General features: G+C 33.1%; 1 protein-coding gene across 1 annotated transcript in view; it reads right to left on the bottom strand.

Annotated features, from left to right (window-relative positions):
* Nucleotides 1-23,270, bottom strand: part of LOC115886759 (protein-tyrosine sulfotransferase) — a 250,353-nt gene that overhangs the window by 170,170 nt on the left and 56,913 nt on the right. The window contains exon 2 of the mRNA XM_030906043.1: nucleotides 7,624-7,672. The gene's annotated coding sequence lies outside the window, so the exon portion shown is untranslated. The remainder of the gene's footprint in view (nucleotides 1-7,623; nucleotides 7,673-23,270) is intronic.

Here is a 23,270-nt window from a genome sequence, read left to right as displayed (position 1 = left end):
TTATATTTTGTCGAATTCGGCCTCCTAGATGAGATAAACGAAATTTTATTAATCACAATTAATAAAATAAAAATAAAATTAATAAATTATATATTTTACCTAATTTATTATTAAATATTATTACTATTAGTTCAACCTACAGCAATTTCAAATAAAGAAATAATGGCATTTAAGATAATTACAAAATACCTAATTTTAAAAAGTTTTAACATCCTGTAACTCTAAAACTATGCATTTCCATACCCATGTACCTATATAGGAAGTATTTTTTGATGAGGAATCAACGAGTAACTTACTTAAAACTTTCGCAAGTTAATGATATTAACATTTAATCGGCATTAAACTGTTTACACTATTTCCCAAGAGAAAAAACAGTCAGTGTGGCGTTTTAGAAAACAATATTCCAGTGATAACCCATACGCACGTCCCTGGTGAATATGTCGACACTTTTTTAACTTTAAAATATGTCGAAACGCGCGTCAGTTGGAGGATCGTCCAGTGTAAAAAGTAAACGTGTTTTGGTGTATTGTGGTGTTTTATTAGTTTTATTTTATTAGTTTTGTTATTAGTTTAGTGATTTAGTGTGTTATTGTAAAAGTTACTGTAAATGCGACATATTTTAAAGTGTCGACATATTCACCAGTGACGTGCATATGGGTTATCACTGGAATATTTTTAGACTGGATCAAAGGAATATTTTTACAGTTGGGGGTTGGAACCTTTGGTGTTACACAGCAAAACAAAACACTAAATCACCACAATACCCTAAAACACTGTTACTTTTTACACTGGCGCGTTTCGCTAATCATTTTAGCATCATCAGCAGATTCCAACTCCCAACTGTAATTAGTTACTTTTACCTTAAAAATTTCATTTGAAACGCTAAAGTACTTGGAAGAAAATTTTAATAGATCGAAAAAATATTAAAAGTTTAACACCCTGTAGCTACGAAACAAAGCAGAATCGGACCTATGTGGATATGAAAAATAAATTTTATTTTTACGTGAGGAATCTCTGCACGAGAAATGACACATGTTTTTTGAAACATCCTGTATATGGGTTTTATACTTACAACAAAATCATTTTCTATATTCGAATATCGCTAGGTATATGTTTCCACTATTTTCACTTGTACTTCCATTATATAATGTCTAGTATATTACTGATTTAGATATCAGCTATTCAGTTATTGCAAATCTGCTATAGTCGTGGGTGACGTGAGCTGTCAGTTGTGGAAGATGGCGGAGTTTCAAAGCAAGGTCACTTAAACATTAATTTTCTGTACAATCATTTTTTTCGTCAATTTTTCGGATGTTTTAATAGTTAATCTATTTATTCGGGGCGAAGACAAATCTAAGAAACTAGAGATTAAAATGGTCCAGCTGTTCTCGAGTTATAAATGGCGTAATCCGACTTTTTTTATTTATTTTGATCTTATTTTGAATTTGAATAACTTCTCAATACTAATTTTAGCTCTTGCCTATTTGGTTAATATTTATCATCTGTTTACTATGTTACTCGTTACCAAACAGCATTAATTAAATACACACGAATATCTCGAAAAACAGACTGTGCAATAAAGTTAATTACAGATTACAGCATATCCAATAAGCATTTCGTGTATATAACCAAAGTATAACTAAAACTTCGAAACATATTTGAATAAAGGAAATATCGATATCGAAGAGGATTAAACATTTTGTACATAACTTTTTATCTTTTGTGCATTGGATATTACGGTATTTTATTGAAACGTTCCTACATGCAGATATGTTCATGTCCGTTTTGTTAAACTTTCACGTAATACATTCGTCGCTTATTGTAATTTGTTTACAATTTCTCTAAATATAAAATGATACTTTGTTGTCAAGCCCGTATATATTTTAAATATTTTAATATAATATGTTTTTGCATTTGCCGTTGTAAAAACAACAAAATATACTGTAATGTAATATTCAAAATTCTTTCTAAATTTGTTTAATTTTTTATTTAAACTGATACTATTTTTGAAGTGAAATTTCTTTACGCGCGTTGCGTTGGGAATAAAAATTCAAAGGTCGTGACACAGCCTTGAATGACAGCCGCGAGACAGAGGCGTAACGCATGCGAGACGACCGTGACGCGCGAACTAGCGAGAGGAAAAGTGATAGCGGCGGTGTTGTCACAGCTACCCCATCCAGGGTAGATCTACCCCTTAGTAAAACAATTTAACCCCGTTATCTCGTGATAATCTACCCCAATAAAAATAAGCTTGTCTAAGAAAATCACTATAATTGATAAATATACCAACTTGAAACTGTACCAACCTTGAATTCATGCATATTGTCATCGATAGGTTTGTAACCTCTGAATAACGGTCTAGGTAAAGCATCCAGCTCATTTGCCAGCTCAGAATTAGAATTTAGAGTTAGTAACTCGCATTTTCTTTGGAGGACACTGTCATATTTATTTCAAACCAATAATCAACAAGAATATTCGTCTAATTTATTAAAATTACTGAAAATCACTATAAATACTGAATTGTTTGTAAATGAGCTGTAATTTTTGTATTATTAATCCGGTAAATGATGGAGATAAACAATTGTGATTGATCAAAATCTTATTTTAGGATGAAACTTTTGTTTAAAACATTCTGAGAGTTCGAATAATGAATTGAATAATGATAAGTGGCATCTGTCTAAAAAACATAGCGATTTAGAGTGATAATTTGGTTAAATAAAATTTAGAGTGACAATTAATTTTATTATTTATTTAATTGATTAACATTAATTTAAAAATAAGTCCCCAAAATGAATAATGAATCTCTCTTTTTGGTGTTTCTAAAAATTTGAGATTAATTTTCACTTCTTACTTCAACAAAAGGATAAAAATATAATATAAGGCCATATCAGCTTCCAGGGCCACGAAAAATCCGATGAACTAGCTAGGCAAGGATCATGGGAATCCTTTCTTAGTCCTAGCAATACCCAAATGAAGTAAAACTCTTGACCAGAGGAACGTCCACTGGAGAAACAGACATGGGCACAGGAATAGCAGGGCCATCATCCAAGGACCTAATTCCAAAACCAGAAAGGAACTGCTTAGCAGGAATAAACTCAATCTGTATCAAGGGAGTCTTTGCTGTAGACTATATATGCGATAAAGATCCTGAAACAGAAAAGCACATAATTTGTCTGCGAGGCTCTGAGTTGCACACATTTCATTTAGGAAAGCAAGGTTAAAATTGGAGGAACTATATGCTCCCAAGAGTAGATATTGAAAATATGATTCCAAAAGAAGTTAAAGAGATATCTAAGGAGAACAATGATTTTGTAATCATATTCCTAAAAGCTAAAACCGTCATCGTATTATTATTGTTTAATCCGCATAAACCTTATTGATATTGAATGGAATTTAACAGAGCGTACCTAACACGTTTGTATTCTCGTTCCAGATATCGACTGAGCCAAAGTCTATAGTCGCTTGTACGTCGGCATAAATAGGGAAATGTTGCCGGCGGTGTGGAAATGGACAATGGAAAGTTATTACTGCGAGAAAAGCCCATCACCTCCAAGAGATTAGCCATAACAGGGCCGATTATACTGTAAACAGCGCTTCGTTGATTTCATTATGTTGCGGCTATAGGCTGTAGTTTGGGCAGCCTGAATTATATATGATTATAGACCAATTTTTGGTAGATTAAGCCTCTCCACTCTTTGTCTCTAGTATATTGTACAGGGTGGCGTCTCTCATGCGAAGCGGAGGCTCCAAGGAGAACGACAGTTTATATTGAGGTGAAATTTTATGCACATATGTAGGTTAATTAAAAACGAAACAAAAACAGGGCGTTCCATTTAAAAAAATTATCCCGATCCACCCACACTTTCTTGAGCCACCCTGTACAAGTTAAAATATTTTCCTGAAATACATCCTAGTACATACTTTAGGTTTGCACTTAAACAAAATTCTCAAGTTTTTATTTTATTTTAGGAGCAATAGATGCCCGACGCACTATTGCCGAACCCTGTATATTAATTGATTTTCGGATTCTAGAAACAAATTTTGATGTGTCATTAGAAAAGCATATGAATATAAAGCTTTTTTCTTTTTTTAAGTTTCATTAGCATATGACTAAAATGTAAGGTTTTTGACATATTTAACATTTAAAGAAAAAAAGTTAAAGGTTAGGAAGTTACAGGGTGGTCAAAAGTGCTGCTAATACCTTAGAGAAAAGAATGGTAAGGCCGCCATCAGTTAAAGCTACCTAAATTGGTACCTAAATAAATATTAATTTTGTCTAACTCTGTATAACTTTCTGTGTCAAGATTTAAGTTGATTTAAAGTACAATCGTTATTTTATCTACATATTGCGGGTAAAATTTGATAACTTTTATTGAAATTTCAAATTTGCTCTTCATTTTTAGAAAATATTAAATATGTCAAAAACCTTTCATTTTAGTCATACCTATATGTCTTATGTTAATGAAACTCAGCTTTATTATTCTCGTAGAATCCAAAAAGCAATTAAACAACTATTAATTTACTTAGTTTAACTAAATATCTGATGACTATATAAATGTTGACTGACAAACCAACTACCATCATTTATTTTTGCTTCTATCCAGCGAGTCTGCTTCAATTGGTTAAAAATTACGAGAAAACAACATAAAAAATCCACTGTTATCTGTTATATATACCTGTGTCTATACTAATATAGAAAATCCTTAAGTGACTGACATACTGATTAATCACGATCCTGCTCAAACCACTCAACGTAAGAAGCTCAATTTTGGCATACAGGTGGATTCTAGGGTGTAGAGGTTCGATAAGAAGGGATTTTTCGAAATTCCAGTTCCAAGAGGGTGAAACCACCCCTCAAATATTACAATAAGTTTTATTTAAAAAACGGTCAAGTTTCCGAAAAAACGCTTAAACACGTATATTTGATTTTGTTTTTTTACATATTTTAAGATTTTTTAAAAACGTGTAAAGGGCGTTTCGAAAAATCTGGTCATGATTAATCACGATCCTGCTTAAAGCGCTTGACGTAAAAAGCTGATTTTTAGAAAACAGATTGACTTTAGGGTGTAGAGGTTCGATAAGAAGGGATTTTTCGAAACTCGAATTCTAAGGGGGTGAAACTATCCCTCAAATATTAAAATATTTTTTATTTAAAAACCGGTGAGTTTTTCGGAAAAACTCTTAAACAAGTACCTATATTTTATTTTGTTGTTTTACATATTTTAAGATTTTTTATAAATTTATACAGGGTGTTTCATAAAATATGACCATTGAGTAATCACGATTCTGCTTAAACTGCTTGACGTTGAAAGCTAATTTTTGGCAAACGGATTGACTGTGGGGTGTAGAGGTTCGATAAGGAGGGGTTTCTCGAATCTCAAATTCCAAGAGGGTGAAAACGCCCCTTAAATATTACAATATTTGTTATTTAAAAAACGGTTAGTCTTTTGGGAAAACGCTTGGACAAGCATAATTTATTTGGTTTTTTTACATATTTTGAAATTTTTTAAAAAATCATACAGGGTGTTCCAAAAAGTTGGGTAATTTTTTAACCACGATTCTGCTTAAACTGCTTGACGTAAAAAGCTTATTTTTGGCAAACGGATTTTTCGAAAGTCAAATTCCAACGAGATGAAACTACCCCTCAAATATTACCCAGTTATATAATAATATCGCCATATTGTTTTTTCTCATGCTGACATAAATGTGAGAAAATTTTATCCACTTTATATGTTAATGAAAATTCTTGCTTCGCTTTATCATCACCATTACAAATGATTAATTTGACGCGAACGAAGTCGCTGGTACACGCTAGTACTGTATAAAACAATGTCAATCGATTGTAAAAGCAATCCTTAATCAATTTACAGAGCGTCCCTAAAGGATGTACAACTTTGTCAAGCTGAAATACATACAGATGAACTCCCAAATGAGGCAGAGGCACGGTAAAAGTTAAACACAAACAATAACAAACCGCAAAGTTTGCCTAATGTCAGTTGGCGAACTTTAAAGAAGAGCAATTGTCAAAGCTTAATAGGCCGAACGCCGAAATGCGAAAACATCTAAATTTACATAAGTCGAGTCAAACGATCAAAGTTTGTTCCTCAGTTTAAATTTCTTTTAGTTTTATATGCTTTATCTCGTTGCTTAAATAGCTACAAACTAACAGAATGTAGCTGAGAACGTGAAAATATTTCGGATGTCTTCAGCCGTAGTATACATACATACACATTGTGAAAGTTAAATGTAAAGGATTGACTAACCGTGTACAGGGGTGTTCCATTTTCGTGTGATTTACTGGGTTTCTCGTTTGGAGATGAGTAGAGTTACATATATGCGGTATTTTGATATTGCTACTTTTTTATGAAACCGAAGATGCTACACACAGATTTGTCCTAACCCTCTTAATTCCTGAAATACAGGAAGAATTTTAAAATGTTGCAGTTTTCGACCTCTTCGTATTTTGTAACTAGTTTTTCGCTGAAAGCTGTCATTTTCAAAAGATGACTCAACCTAACCAAACCAAACTTTTTTTTTAAATAGGACACCCTGTATATCATCTTTTTTTTATTTGTCTTGTTCTGAGCTTTTTAAAAATATAATATACTCTATACTTATTTTTATAAATAAAGTAAAAAAATGCATTACTTAACTTTTTAACATACCGAGTGCGTCTCAAAAGTGGCTTACCCCTATAACTTTTTTATTTTTTCGGATAAAAAAACGAGATTTGGTATGTATATCATATATATAAATAGTATATGACATAAATTAGGATTGATTGACATATTCAATTGTTTTCGAACTTTTGACTTTTAAATGGCACCCTCGGTATGTTTTACTTTATTGGATAGAAAATGACATTTTGAATGGAATGACATATCATATGTCAACTTTTGACATTTTCGCATATGGTTTATTTGAAATTGTAACATGCGGTTCATAACGACAATTTGACTCGATATACCAAGTGTGTGGTATCAAATTATTCGTAAAAAAATGCTTTTTTCAAATATGCTAATGAGCCACCCTCGTTCCATTTGAAAAAATTGAGGTATGATTAAAAATACGATTTGGGTATCTTTGAACCAACCAGGACAAGGCACTAAAAACATTACATGATCAAATCTATTTTTCCCAGGCTCCTTGCTTAAAAATTAGTGTTGTTAACACAGCCATGGCACTCTAGATTGAAGTCTAAAATGCATTTTTGTTTTAAGCGAAAATGTCAAAAGTTGACATATGATATGTCATTCGATTCAGAGTGTCATTTTCTATCGAATAAAGTTAAAAAATACCGAGGGTGCCATTTAAAAACCAAAAGTTGTAGCCATTTCCGGTGAAACAGGAAGTGACCGAAAACAATTGAATACGTCAATTAATCCTAATTTATGTCATATACTAACATACCAAATCTCGTTTTTTTATCTGAAAAAATAAAAAAGTTATAGGGGTTTTGAGACCACTTTTGAGACGCACGCGGAATAGGTGGCCGCGGCCGGTTTAAATTAGGTAATCAAAACAATCGAATAAATTATTCGATGCCCAATTTTGGTTATTAGTTATTCCAGGCTAGTGCCTGTATCATTTCCTGTTTTATCAAATATTTAATTCAACACTTACCAAATACGTTAACTCTCAACTTCTTTCCAAAAAAATCTGCTGACGATATCTGAAAGAAAAAATAACTGCATTAGAACGTACGTAAATTATACAAACATAAATTCAAGTTAAACTATTTCTTTTTCTCTATTTGGTATAATAATTCTACAGAGATAGACAAGAAATCATTACTACAATATTTTCACAGTGATTGCAAAAGTAGCAAAGAGTGAGGAGTTGGTTTGGTAAATTATCATAAACAGCGAATTTCACATTCACTATTTATTTTCACAGCGAATAAAAAATCACGTTACCAGGTACACCAATGGAATCAATATCTAAACCCAGTCCCACACAATGTGGCAAAAACCTTCTAACGTTGACATCAACGTTGGACGCATCGTGTAGGACCGGCTTAAAGGAAATCACACATCAAATTCGCTATATTTTAGAGCATAAGCGAATGAAAATTATATTCATCCACTGCAATCATGAGGCTAATGTGTAATGGAAATGAGAAAATATTCATTTTAAAATCTTGAAAATAATAATCATTATTTTTACTACTTGTGGAATTATTTTAGATAAATAAAAATTGTATCACATAAATAACGTGTGTGGGTGTATGTATTTCAATAAACTTAGAAAATGTCTGTACTTTTCAATTTTTTGCCATTATTCGAATAATTTTTTTCATATAGTGGAAAGGATTGAAAAGAAGACAAATAATAAAAAAAACATTTGAGAAGAAACAAAATAATAAAATACATATTTAGAAACACGCCTACGTTCGAAAAGTTCCCATCCTCAATCCAAAATTAAAAAACTTTCCTGAACGTTAACTAGAAGCATTATTATTTACTTTATGAACTTATTCAAAACTAATAAGATTTCCGCCACAACTTTTATGTATAACTACTTCTTCTCCGGTGAAGAAAAATAAGCTTCTTCCCAGTCGAACATAACTAAAGTTCATTACTTTAACTTTTTATAATGTTTATTAATTTTATTTCAAGTCTATTATTTTCTTGTTGTACTTTAATTCTTATGATCTTTTTATTACTAGCATAGCATATTTTATTTTTCTTTAATATAATGCCCTTATAAAATATTTATCAAACTCTGTAGAACAAAAACTTTCAATATTTAATTCTCAGCTAATCTGGAAATATAGTTTTTATGTCTGGAAAATTTTAAATTTTTCATTTAGTCAGTTTAAAAATTTAACAAAAACTATATACAATGTGACCCATGAGAAAACTTCAAAAATTTAAAGAAATCTCATCAAATAACATTTTTGGGAAGAATATTTTTCTTGATATACTGTATACAAGATGTTATTCAACCACCAACTTCAATTGCAATATTTATCTATATTTTATTCTTCCAATTTTGTAGTTAATTTGAACAGAAAAAATACTAGGACATAGCAGATATAAGCTTATAATATTCTGATAGTAGTAAATCTTTTGACTGTTTTTCTGTCTTAGCTTATCAGGTCTGTCGTGAATTTTAGGAATGTTCTACTATGATATTTTTCGTCTGTCTCTGTCCTACAGCTACATTAGTTGATTAGTGAATGCTTTTGCAGCGCCGCAGGTGGGTTTTGGGCTTATGAATTGCACTGATGAGCCTTGTTAGGCCATTTCTTCTACCTTTTCGTTACCCTTGTGACCCTCGTGTCGTAGTACACCGGCTAACGTAACATGGCTACGCTTACCCAATATGTTGAAAGCACGCACATAATCCCACACTAGTCATAGAATTCACCTCACTGGAACCGAGTGCCTTTAGCACTGCTTAGCTGTTTGTGAAGATAGCCATTGAGCGGTGAATTCTCTGCTGCCTTATGATTTCTTCTATGCAATAATGGATTGTCGTTATTTCCTGGAAAATTATGACATCCTTGGATAGACTTAAGAGCAAAGATATTCCTTTTTCCGGTCCTACTATTCGAGCTCCTACGGCTTCCGACGTTCTGGAGCTATCTGTCTACCATATTACCTCAGCTTGAATGGGCAATATGTATATATATTCAGTCTTCCCTTCCTGGTATAAAGATGTTAAATTTGTTGTTAAAGCCTATGTTTTGTAGCTGTTGCATCCAGCATCTATTGCTACTGATTTTCGCTTTTTGATTAGCTTCTGGTTTTCAGCACTATGCGTCTGGCTTATGTGCTGCTGATTTCCCAGAGGTTGCTCTGACCACCGATCAGCAAACGTCTCTACAAGAGGCTATACTGGACGAAGTAGTCGCGATCGGATCGCAACACAACCATCTACAAAATGTGGGTCAGCTGCGTTTTGCGGGGATACACTTTCGGGTAGGCATGATCCTCATAGATTGTGTATCTCAAGAATCGGCGAATTGGTTGGACCGATCGCACCTAAGCTTAAAAATTGGCAAGGGCCGGAACTGGTTGCCGTGAAGGGAGAAAACATCCCTAAAGGAGTGGCCATGACGGTCTTTCTGCCGAGGAGCAAGGGGAAGGACACCACCTACCTGCTGAGCCTTATCCAGAATCAGAACTTCAACACTGAAAAAAAGGATCTCTCAGTCGAAATGAATATGCCTTTGACCCAAAAGATTGGCGCTTTTCAATAGGGCCAAGAACGACGTTTCTTTGCCCACAGCATTAACTATCTTTTCACAAGCTTTAAAAAATTACTTTAGAGAATAGAAAAATCTATCTGTCCAAAGTATTTCACTCTTGACCCAAAATGAATATGCAAAGAAGTACTTGCTACAAGAACAATAGTCTCTTTGATTCATGCAAAAATTCTTGATTGAAGAGGGACCATTTCTTGATTAAAGAGACACTTTCCTTAAACCAATAGCGAATACTATTGACTCAACTAAAATTTATTTTGATCTATGAGAAGTATTTTGCTACAAGAACAATAGTCTCTTTGATTCATGCAAAAATTCTTGATTGAAGAGGGACATTTCTTGATTAAAGAGACACTTTCTTTAAATCAATAGCGAATACTATTGACTCAACTAAAATTTATTTTGATCTAAGAGAAGTCTATACATTATATACAGGCATATTACGAGGTATAATATTTTCTGATAAATGTAGGTTTTCCTGGTCTGTAGTAAGTAAAGTGATATTATTTTCCTCGAAAGTAGTTATATCTGCTTCTTCACTCCTTGGTATTCTTTGGGATGGTTCATCAATCTACAAATTACAAAAAAATGTTACATCACGATTAATCAAAATAAAGCAAATAAATTATTAATATTATAAGCTTTGGTCACATTTTGAATTTTTTAATACGACGACTTGAAATTCTAAAATTTTTGTAATTATTTACTTATTTATTATTCTTATTCTATCTATAGTCACGCATGCATTATCTAAACAGGTGCATTAGGTAAATGTCTCTTACCTTCAAATATAGCAAATAAATGCTCTAATTTCCATGTTTTTCAGAAACTCCTTTAAAGAATCCATATATCCTAAAATTTGTCCATAAAAAATGTTAATAACGATCACTAATTTGTGCAAGCAAAATATGCAAAATTCCAAGTGGAAAATTCCAAGCAACAAAACCTGTGCGTACTATGGTGTGCGACCTATGAAATGCGACATACGACTGATCGAACTGCCGCACAGTGCTTCGTCCCATGGACAAAAATCAAAAAATAAGTTAAAATTTACTAATATCTGAATATATAATTTTATACCTATAGCAATGTTCAACCATCCTGTATATTATTTTTCATAAACAGCGTTTTTGTTAGCAAATATTTTCACTAAAAATAAATTTTGCGATCATTATCTCATCAGTGAAAAGAATAACATTCATAGTAGTTCTGTATATTATGGAGTTAAACGGGTACGTACTTAATTGAAAGACACTATGGATATTGTTAAACAAGGTATGTACTTTAAATTTATTTCTAAACAAGTTCGTGATTGTTTAGTTTTTATTTATTTTTAAGATGATTCTTAAATGGGTATAAAATTTTACGTTTTCAAACTTCAAAAGGCATTTAAAAAAAACATATCAAAACATATCGTATTTATTGAATATTTTTGTTGCCATATTCATACACTTTTAATTTTTGTATAGTTCACCTGCGTCTGCTTGCGACGAACTTTATTTTATAATACTTTTCAGATGGAGTAAGATTGATAAGCAATGCCGATCTGGCTAATACTTGGCTTGATCATAAGGACAAGAACTCAAAATTATTAGTATTTCAAAAAATATGTTCTTATTAGATATTGATGAACCTTCCAGTCAAATGAGACACCACTTGTGCCTGAAAAAGTCCACTATGTTGGAGCGAAACGTCGAATAAAAAAAGTGTCCATCTTTCAGTTTATTATAAAATCTCATACCCAAGAAAAGGAAAAAATAATATATGCATATGGTCTATTAAAGAGGTAACTATTAACATCCGAACCCCTCATACCGACAAAATGAACAGTAACAACGCGAAAAAGTAACATATTAGAAAATGATGTACAGAAATATCTTATATGTGAGGATACTTCATCTACCTGTGATTTAGATACTATAAATTTAGAAGATTCTGTCAGCAGTGATTCTCCTGAATCAGAGTAGTTACGATCTATGCATTTTGTTGTCCTAAAGTAAATTTATAGCATCTTAATTTTTTTTTTAATTAAATATAACATTAATGTTTCTTTTTCATTAAAGAAAAACATTTTTATCTTATATTAGGCTTATATTGTAGGAATCATGTTCTAATGTTATTTCAATTCTTTTTTATCACAGGAATTTATTTAATCCTTAGATGGAAACGCTCCAACATTATTATTATTTATAAGATTTTTTTTTCATAAACGTGGGACTAAGAACATCATCATTTAGTACAATGAGAGTACTCATCATTTGTGTCAAATAAACCTAGTTTGAATAAATTGCTTACAATAAAAGAGAAGTTTTGGATTTTTGTCCTCTAGAGCCATATGTTCGAAGCACTGTGTGCCGACTGATTGTATATACCGTCCTTCGTCATCGTCTTTGCGTGTAGTTATTATTTTTCATCAAAAGAGTATTTAGCTATTGGAAAAATGGCCATGTTTCTTGAATGAAGTACTTCCTAGCGTATTTTTCTTATTATCTTAAAACAAAGTAACTTGCACTTGGTTGAATGAAAATAGATTCAAGAGAAATTTTCGAATTTTTCAAGAGAACCAGTTTTCTTGAGTTAAGAGAGTTTTTCTTCAGGCAAAATATTTTCTTTTACACTAAAATAAATTCTCTTGCCACAAAATTTTTTTTTCAAGAACGATGACGACTTTAGTTCAAGTCTATCTTTTTTATCAGTGAATGTAAGGACATCGAGTTGGCGAGTCATCAACTCGAGGGAGGAGGGTCATGGTCAGGTCCTCACAATAGGAATTGACCTCAAATCCAAGGAGGCAATACAGAAAGAGGGACATATCCTCTATTATATACGGGACAACAGATACGGGACAACACCGCTATCAGGTCTAAGGAGAGACCAAGTTAAAAAGGTGGAAAAAATGGATAGATCCTGCAGCCTACACCTCACCGGTACCTCAGCCGAAGGCAAGCTCCCTCGACTGTGAAGGGCACGAAGGGTGTGTATCCTCGGAGGAAGAACACATGTTGGCAGAGGAGGATGGGAAATACCCTGTCCCCTCTACAACAGGGGTATGATGGGTTATAGACTGTGTGATGACTCAAGGAAGGGGGGCACAATAAATCTTTAATGTCAGTGATTATATATATATATATATATATATATATATATATATATATATATATATATATATATATATATATATATATATATATATATATATATATATATATATATATTAATCTAAATTTTTTTTGTCCTGACATGTAATGCTTTACATTTTAATTTTTAATTTCAAATCGGTGAGTTTTATCAAAAAACACAAGAGATAAAAAAGTTTCTAAACAAACTAAACTATCCAAATTAGTGTTTTTGCATGTGTTTGATAAGATTTTTCTTTAAATTTCGTTAACAAGAATGATAGGGGTAGTTTATTTCAACCCCTTCCACTCATTTTAAAAAAGTGAAAAAATTACCAAAAAGTGTGTTTTCATAACAGTAATGCTTCCATAAAATTTCATTAGTCTATCTCTTCTCATTTTCAAGATAAAAAATAAAAACGTTATTTTTCCGCCATCTTTGTACCGCGATATCTCCCTAATGGTTGACTTTTGACCCAACGTTTATAAAGCAAACTCCCCTTTATTTTGACCAAGGAATCACCCCCTGAAGTTTTTCGCATTTGTTTTGAAACACCCTATAACCCACCATCTCATTCATTCTACCGTATGATCGAATAAAAACGGCGTCCAGTTGGCTTGGAAATGACGATCGATGACATTTCCCGTATAAATTTACATATAAAATGACAGCGATCTTCATTTCATAGCCATCGCTGACGCCGTTTTTATTCGATCATACGGTATATTCTACATGTGCTGCTGACCGTGAATTAACATACGAATGACAGATTTTGTTCCACCTTGTATGAAAATACGTAGTGGAAGTATGAAAATATGCACCCTGGTTAACGTACAATTGCTACGCTCATCCAATGTATTTAAAATACGCACACAATCCCACACTTATTTCATAGCATAGTTTTGAAACAACAATTTTCAGGATATTTGTTCTTTTTGGGCTTAAATAAACGAAATATACGGACTCCTATTTCTAGAGATCATTTGTTGTTGTTGTTGTCTCGCGTTGTGTTTGTCTGTACAACCCCGCCATTTCCATAACAATACGGAAACGCAGCCATTTTCTGTCTCGTTACGGAAAAATATCCATTGTTAGGGCAGCGTTTAAATGTTTCGGGATGAACATCGACTTAGAAAAAGTTCGTTTTACGGTCCACTCGTTTCGTCCAGTAGTTTTAATGAAATATTTCGCAAATTCTAACTTGGCACGAGGGAAAAATTCGGCCGAACAAGGGAGTCTCTGCGGGGTTGTTTTAATTTCTTCTTTACAACGTATATATACATAACAATCTAAATAAACTAAAACTTACGGTATTTTTTAAACAAAAACGTAATTTTTAGTTAATTATAGTGGTGTTTTAAAATTTTCCAGAGTCGAAGACGAGGGATAATCTCATCAGTTATAATAAAGCAAAAATTTAAAAATTACAACCATTGTAACATCCATTTTCTCGATTTTTGGCTAATAATATATTCATGAGTAGGTTTGAGGTATAGAGGATAGAGGCTAAAAATCAGTTTGAGTATTTTCCAAATATACGATTTAGGTATGTGAATGATATATTTGTCGTTTTTGACACACATTTTGGCACAATAGATATCCTTATTTCTAAATTAAAAAATAATTTTCCATTATATTTACCTATGAAATTGAGAACAACGGCAGATTACCGTTTCTATAAAAGCGATACTAATAATTAAAGTTTCAGTTAAGTAATCGACGGCGCAATTTTTAAATTCATTGTTGTCCATGGACATACTCGGCGCCGGGCTGACTAACTAAAATTTTAATTTCCCACTGGTGATTCAGGTGGTAACTGTGATGTAAAAAATATCAAGTTACCACATTTATTTATTAAGGTAGACCGGATAAATCTTGAGTTCCTGAACATATTTAAAATCAATTAAACAAGTCTCAAATTACAAGCAAGTGGTATTTGGAATAACAAAAAAAAAACGTTAAAAAATGGAGTAGATACATCAAAAGACCCAGATAATAGATCTGATTCACAGAATCAAATCCTTCAAGTTGCAATGGGCAGGATACCTAGCAAGAAGGAGGGACAACAGATGTACCATAAAAAAAGAAGACGAAACCTAAGATGGAACCACGATATTAGTAGGGATAACTTGGACCAGGTATAGCCAACAATAGACAACTATCTCTATCTATTCAGCCTTCTTCGGTCCATCGTTGGCCATGGGCCTCCCCCAATCTCTTCCATTCTTCTCTCTCTGTCGCCGTGCTCATCCATCTCGTGCCTGCATGTTTCCTCAGATCGTCCGCCCATCTCATCTGAGGTCTTCCTCTACTTCTTCTATTCTCCCAGGGCCTCCAGTTTACGATGCATTTGTTCCACGATCATCCTTCTGTCTGACATTGTGACCGGCAAACTTCCACTTCAATTAGACAACAATGGAAAACACCATAATAGAAAATAGTTGAATAAGCTAAAAAAGAATATGATGATAATACTAGGCAAAGAATACGTTAACAAATGAGGCGTCAAGTTGCAAAACCCGCCTTATCCATTTTTTTTTAAATGGCCTAATGACATATATTAATAGTAGACCCTAAAATCTACATAAACATAATCCCAAACTCAAACTGTAACTTCATTACAACTTACGTTACTGCAGCAAAATCCGTCTTATCCACTTGTATTTGCTTCTTATTGTCATTATTGTTACAAATCCTGCATTTTTTCAAGCTTTTTTCACAAGTATAATATGACTACTGACGCCTTTTCAAATCCTTACTTAATTTTAATAAAATAGTATATTTAATAAATCATGTTAGGAAAGGCCGATCGATGACATTTCCAATAAAAATTTACATATAAGATGACAGCGTTCTTCATTTCATTGTCAATACGCATCATATTGCAACGAAACCCGCCGTACCCGAATTATTTTTGTGTTTTTTCTTTTTAAAAATTAAATATTAATTTTTATTTCTGGAAAAACGAGAAACAAAACAATGATTCCGCTCAATGGACACGTTTTTTTGTAAATTATCGCTTCAAACATTTGATAAAACAGTTTCTGCTTATTATCTCGAAACAACGTTTGTGGGATAAGACGGGTTTTGCAACTTGACCCCTCAAATATACCCTTTCTTTTTGATATTTTGGCTGTTTAATAATAAAATCAATAAATAACCAAAACTTGTCTTATTATCTTTGGAGCGAGTGCTGTATAATTTAGAGCAATTATCAAAGTATCACTAACAATTATAGTAATAAAACTTTTCCAGTGTATAACTTTGCGGTATCCAGTTACATCCATTACGCCACAGACTTAATATAATCTTGGGAAAGTCGAATCCGAACGGGAATATATTATTTCGTCTCGATCTCTAAATTATTTCGACGATCTTGGAAACTAGACTCCTTTTCTCTCACCCTCTAATTACCATCTCCCCGGAGAGTTTCTATCTCTCAGTTTCATCTGAGAAGTTATGTATTGCAAACTTCACCGAGTTTAATTGGAAGCCTCTATTACCAAATGAGTGGGAACAGTGCGTTTGGTTTCTATTTGTCAAAAATTTCACACCGGTACTTTTTGACCAATCAAAATGGTGTATTTCGACAGGGATGACAGGCTATCACCATAATAACGCATGCATTTTGTAGGAAATTTTTCTTTTTGGGTGGGTAGGATTTCTAGCTCTTTTTTTAGGGTTCCGTACCCAAAGGGTAAAAACGGGAACCCTATTACTAAGACTTCGCTGTCCGTTCGTCCGTCCGTCTGTCACAAAGGTCTATCTTATGAACCATTATAGCTAGACAGTTGAAATTTTCACAGATAATGTATCTATGTTGCCGCTATAAGAACAAATACTAAAAACAGAATTAAATAAATGTTTATAAATAAAAAAGTACTTTCACTAAACATTATCTTTTAAGTAAGAATTTTACATAGAATCTTTCAAGTCGTCGGTGGCCGGGTGGTTAAAGCGTTAGGACTTTACGCTGCTTTGACGTTGGAGCCATAGTAAGGCAGGTTCGAATCCTAGTCAAGGCGACTTTTTTTAATCGTTTTTTTTTTATTTTTACATATTTATTTTTACTTTTTACATATTTATTATTGATGAATACAATTTTTAGTAATGTGTTCTTCATTTCTTTTTTAAATTACTTATACGCGCATTCAAAATTTCAGCTAAATCGGAAAAAAAGTTTATAATAATATAGTGTCTAATGTATATATAATGAATGATTCGGAACCCTTCGTGCGCGAGTCCGACTCGCACTTGACCAATTTTTTTAATTCTCGAGGCACTAGGATTCTCGAGAAACTTTTAATACAAATTAGTTCAGTCATTGGGGATCAAAAAAGGGGCCTGCTTGGAAAAAAGTCCGGAAGTTTTGAAACTTTGCAGGTTCATAGGTTTTGGGGTCCCTAACCAAAATCCATAAAATGCACATTTGCAGACTTGCCGCCGGCGCCGCCACCTTGCCAAGATGGCGCCCAAAATCGGTATTTTGTAAATATCTCGAAAACTATGCGTTTTCACAAAAATTTGAAGAGATCAATATTAAAGACAATAAAATTTCCTATAAAAAAGGTTATATGAAAATTTTCGCTAAAATCAACCGTTTAGGCACAAAATCCCTGGAAATTTTACAATTTTGCGTAAAGTATGCCTATAAAGGGATTTTGTGCCTAAACGGTTGACTTTAGCGAAAATTTTCATAAAACCTTTTTTATAGGAAATTTCTTTAATATTAATTTCTTAATATTCTCTTTAATTTTGCTTTCCTCAAATTTTCGCGAAAAACGCATAGTTTTCGAGATATTCACAAAATACCGATTTTGAGCGCAATCTTGGCAAGATGGCGGCAAGTCTAGAAATGTGCATTTTATGGATTTTAGTTAGGGACACCAAATCTATAAACCTGCAAAGTTGCAAAACTTCCAGACTTTTTTCCAAGCAAAAATCCCCAATGACTGAACTAAATACGTTCGGCAAAATAAAACATTAATTTACTACACCAAAACATTTTGAAAAATGTCTATACCTATGTGGCGGATTCATCTTTCCAAAAAAACCTTTATGACCACTGCAGTGGCGAAATACCCATTTAAAAACAAATACACATTTTTAAAACATTTTATTTTTGCACTGAACGCGCGTTTCGCTAACCGAGTTAGCGCCATCAGCAGATGGTTAGAACTAAAATAATATCTACAAATTGAGCGTTTATATGATCGTATACTGATTATTACACATTAATTACCGAGACTAGAGCAAGAACAAGAAAGAACTGGAAGGAATTGGACCATTATCTCTGTTTATGTTAACTTTACACTTATTAATCACACAACGCTCTCATATGCATCTGCTTGTACATAGTTTTAATCATCTGCTGATAATGCTAACATGGTTAGCGAGGCGCGCGTCCAACAGCGCAAAAGTAAAGTGTTTTGGTGTATTGTGGCGATTAGTGTTTTATTTTGCTGTTGTAACACCAAAAGCCCCAACCACCAACTGTAATCGAGATAATATGTTTGTGAACTAAAAATTAAATTCCAATTTTTTTTTCAAAAAACACCCAATTTTAAGAATTTTTATTTTAGGAAAAAAAAACCTCATAGACGTGTTTCTGAGGTCGAAATATACCACCCCTAAAATATTTGCAGTTATTTAAAACTCACCCGGTATATTCATTGACTGTATAGATAACAAGTTGAAGGAACTGTTACTAACTATTGCAGATTGAGTTATCCATATCCATATCCTAAACTACTTTTAAGTCTGATTTATAGCCATAGTTAGTGCCAAAATTTTAATGCTTCTACTTATTACTAGGATGAGAATGTGTCACGCGTCGGGATGATCTATTAAGTCCCTAAGGAGAGAATGCCACGTTAGATCCAAATACTCTAAGTTTATCCAGGAATTTGTTTTAAAGGATAAATGCTAATGGGTCCCGTAAAATATAGGATTATACAGAGTGAGTCTTAAATAATTGCAAATATCTTTAGGGGTGGTATATTTCGACTCAGGAACACGTCTGTGTTTTATTTTGCAAAAATAAGATGTTGAAAATCGTTCGTTTTCTTTTAAATTTCCCTGTATATTTTAGAAAACTTTTTAGAACTGCGTGTTCACCGCAAATTTTATGACGGTATAATTTCTTAATCTCTGATATAACCATATTTACAGCTTTAGTCTATGGTGGCTCTCAAATTTTTTTAAAAATAATATCTTCTTCTTCGAGTGCCATGTCCTCAACGAACGTTGGCTATCATATTGGCTATTATAATTTTGCTGGCAGCAGCCCTAAAGAGTGCTGCACTTGATTTTTGGAACCAATCCCGCAAATTTCGAAGTCACGATGTGCGTCTACGACCAGGTCCTCTCTTACCCTCTATTTTACCTTGCATAATCAAATGGAGGACGTTGTATCGTTCAGGGTGTCGAATAACGTGCGCAAAATATTCTAACTTCCGGATCTTGATGTTTTTATTTATTTCGGGTTGTTTGGACAAGCGACTCAAAACTTCCTCATTACGACCTTGTCAACCCAACTTATCCGCAACAATCTCCTATACACCCACATTTCAAAAGCCTGGAGTTTCTTTAGCAATGTCTCTGTGAGTGTCCAACTTTCCGCCCCATAAAGTAAAGTGGAAAATATGTAGCATCTTGTAAGTCTTAACTTTAGTTCTATGTTAATATTTCGACTACATAACACTTTCTTCATCCGATAGAATACCGATCTAGCTTTCTCTATACGTTGCTTGATTTCCTTGCTCATATCCCAATCGTTATTAATGTTAGAGCCCAAGTAGGTGATATTATCAACTTGCTCAAGGTCGACTCCATAAGCTGTTATTGGTATCGGATTTATAGGATGTTTACTAACGGTCATAAGCTTAGTCTTTTGAGTGTTAAGTTTTAACCCATACTCATCGCATGTACTTGTAACTCTATCCAACAGCAACTGCAGTTCTTCCGGACTACTGGCTAACAAAACGGTATCGTCAGCATATTTTAAGTTGTTGACATTAACTCCATTCACTTTGACACCGCCATCGATTTCCTCGAGCGCCTCCCTGAAGATGAATTCAGAGTAAAGATTAAAAAGTAGTGGCGACATAATGCATCCCTGTCGCACACCTCTACGGATTGCTATTGTTTCCGAGGTATTTTTGCCAATTTTAACACTTGCCTGCTGATTCCAATAAAGGTTTCTAATTATTTGGAGATCCTTATCATCAATGCCCACTTCCCGTAAAATCGCAACCAATTTATCATGTTTTACCCTGTCAAATGCTTTTTCGAAATCAATAAAGCACATAAAGACAGGGTGATCGACATCTCTGCATCTTTGAACAAGGACTTGGATGCAAAAAAGTGCTTCTCTAGTTCCAAGATTGTTGCGGAATCCGAACTGTGTCTCGCTAATTTGTTCCTCTATTTTGGCATATACTCTTGAATGTATAATTCGAAGGAAAATTTTTAGGACGTGGCTCATTAAACTGATAGTTCTGTAATCAGAGCACTTCCTAGAGTTTCCCTTTTTGGGGATCATTACGAATGTTGACTTGATCCAGTCAGTTGGTATAACTCCGGATTCGTATATTTTGTTAAAAAGCGATAGTAGCGACTGTTTTCCTTTAATATCGAGACATTTGAGTATTTCCGATGGTATTTCATCCGGACCCGTTGCCTTTCTATTTTTTGCTGTTTTTATAGCCTTCTCTAGTTCACCCATTGTTATCATAGGGCCTGTATTACATTGTTGTATCACATTTTCTATTCTCTCGTCATCAAACAATTCTTCGATGTACTCTTTCCATCTTCTCAGTTTATCAATGTCATTTACAATGAGATTACCATCCTTGTCAACAAGGTTATGAGTTCTGTTGGTATTCACACCCGTTAACTCTTTAACCCTCTTATGTAAGTTGAAGGTATCATGTCTCTTCTGTAACTCTTCAACCTCCTTACATTGATTCACAAACCATGCCTCTTTTGCCGCTCGTATTTTCTTCCGAATTTCTTTATTAATAAGTTGGTACTTTTGTTGGTCTTGATTTTTAAATGATCTTCTTTCCTCCATTAGGTGCAGAATATCGTCATTCATCCAATTCTGTTTCTTCTGTTGGGCTATAGGTATATTAGATGTTGTTTCTGATACTATATTTTTAAACTTATTCCAGTGGTCTTCAATGTTGCAGTCAAGTATTTTTTCCTCACACTTATTTTCCAGAGTGTTCATAATTACCTCGTGATTGTCCCGTATATAGTCGACATTTAACTTTTTTGACGGTTGTTTTCTTTCGACTTTCTTTAATCTGAGCTTGAACCTCGCTACTAGGAGGACATGATCTGAAGGGACATCGGCTCCAGGAAAAGTTTTGACTGCCTGTACTGAGTTTCGGTAACGTTCATTGATGGTGATATAGTCAATCTGATTTCTGACAGGTTTCTCTGGACTATCTGATGGATGTTTCCAAGTATAGAGCCTTCTCTTCGGGAGTTTGTAGAAGGTGTTCATAATACACAAATTATTATCCCTGCAGAATTCAACAAATCGGTCTCCTCTCTCATTACGTATACCGAGTCCAAAGTCACCAAAAATAATATATGTTTTTTAATTTTCAAACTTGAATAACTGGGTTATTTTAGACTTATTTGAAAAAGTAAGAGCAACGGTAAAGAGAAAATATGTTTCTTTTATTGAGATCTACTAACTAATAACTTAATAACATAGGTCCAATTCTGCGTTGTTTCGTAGCTACAGTGCGTTAGTCTTTTTTTTGCAATTTATTATAATTTCTCTCCAACTACAGGCGCTGAGAAAAAATTATAATAAATAGAAAGAAAAAACTTTAACCCCCTGTAGCTACGAAACAAAGCAGAATCGGACCTTTGTTGATATAAAAAATAAATCTTATTTTTTTAAGTGAGGAATCTCCCAACTAGAGATGGCACATGTTTTTTGAAATACCCTGTATTGATGTCAACGAATCTGCATTTTATAAATAAATAAATGAAATAACACTAGCCAATATTACTGTAAAATTAATTAAACATATACAATATAAAATAATAGGGTAACTTAAATAAAAAAAATAAAAAAATTAAATTAAATATTTTTTTAATTTAATTTCAAATAAAGAGCGCGCGATTTATTTATGAAAACATAACTGTCAAAGCAAATATATACATACGTTCGTATTTATTCGGATTTTCCATGTTTTTTACGCGTTTAGTAATTTTAGTCGCCGGCTATTGCAGTCGAAAAGCTGGAGGGAAACCTTTAAAGTGAACGAACGTTTGCCATTATTTACAAACACCAACCCTGTTTGAACAACCAGTGGATCGTGTATTTGCGAAAAAAATGTCCCGTCAAATACGAGCTTTTCGACTTTTTTAATTTGTTTTGGATTTTTTTTTTCATTTCAGAGATACTCGATTTTTGGTCATTGAAGTACGAATTCTAATTGCCAGACCACTGACAGACTAGTTTTAGCTTTATGAGCGGATAAAAACTATAAAACTGTGTAAATGTTTTTAGTGACAAAGTTTTATTCAACAAAATGTTGTATATTGGATATATTAATAATTTATGGTCTAAGAATTTCACAAGAATATAGAGCCAGCTTGTTATTTATAAATTTGTTCTATTCAGAACTGTTTTTAATAAACGCTTAAAATTAAAAGGCTTAAAAGTTAATAAACGCTTAAAAGTTAATAAATACAGTTCTATCTGTTATTTATAAATAACAGTTGGAACTGTTATTTTAAAATAACATATCGTGATTTGGAAATAACAGTTAGAACCAAGGATAGTTTGAGAAAAAAAATAGGGGGGGGGGTAAAAACTTATTGTCAGTGTGTGAGGATTAGTGATGGGAAAAACCGATTAATTTCAATAATCGAGTACTTGAGTTTCAAGCGATTACAATAACCGAGCGAAATA

This window comes from Sitophilus oryzae, unplaced genomic scaffold, assembly GCF_002938485.1.
Source record: "Sitophilus oryzae breed Bouriz unplaced genomic scaffold, Soryzae_2.0 scaffold_496_pilon_pilon, whole genome shotgun sequence".
NCBI classification, from domain to species: Eukaryota; Metazoa; Arthropoda; class Insecta; order Coleoptera; family Curculionidae; genus Sitophilus; species Sitophilus oryzae.
Note: the sequence above shows the minus strand (reverse complement) of the source record. Positions and strands in the feature narration are given on the sequence as shown.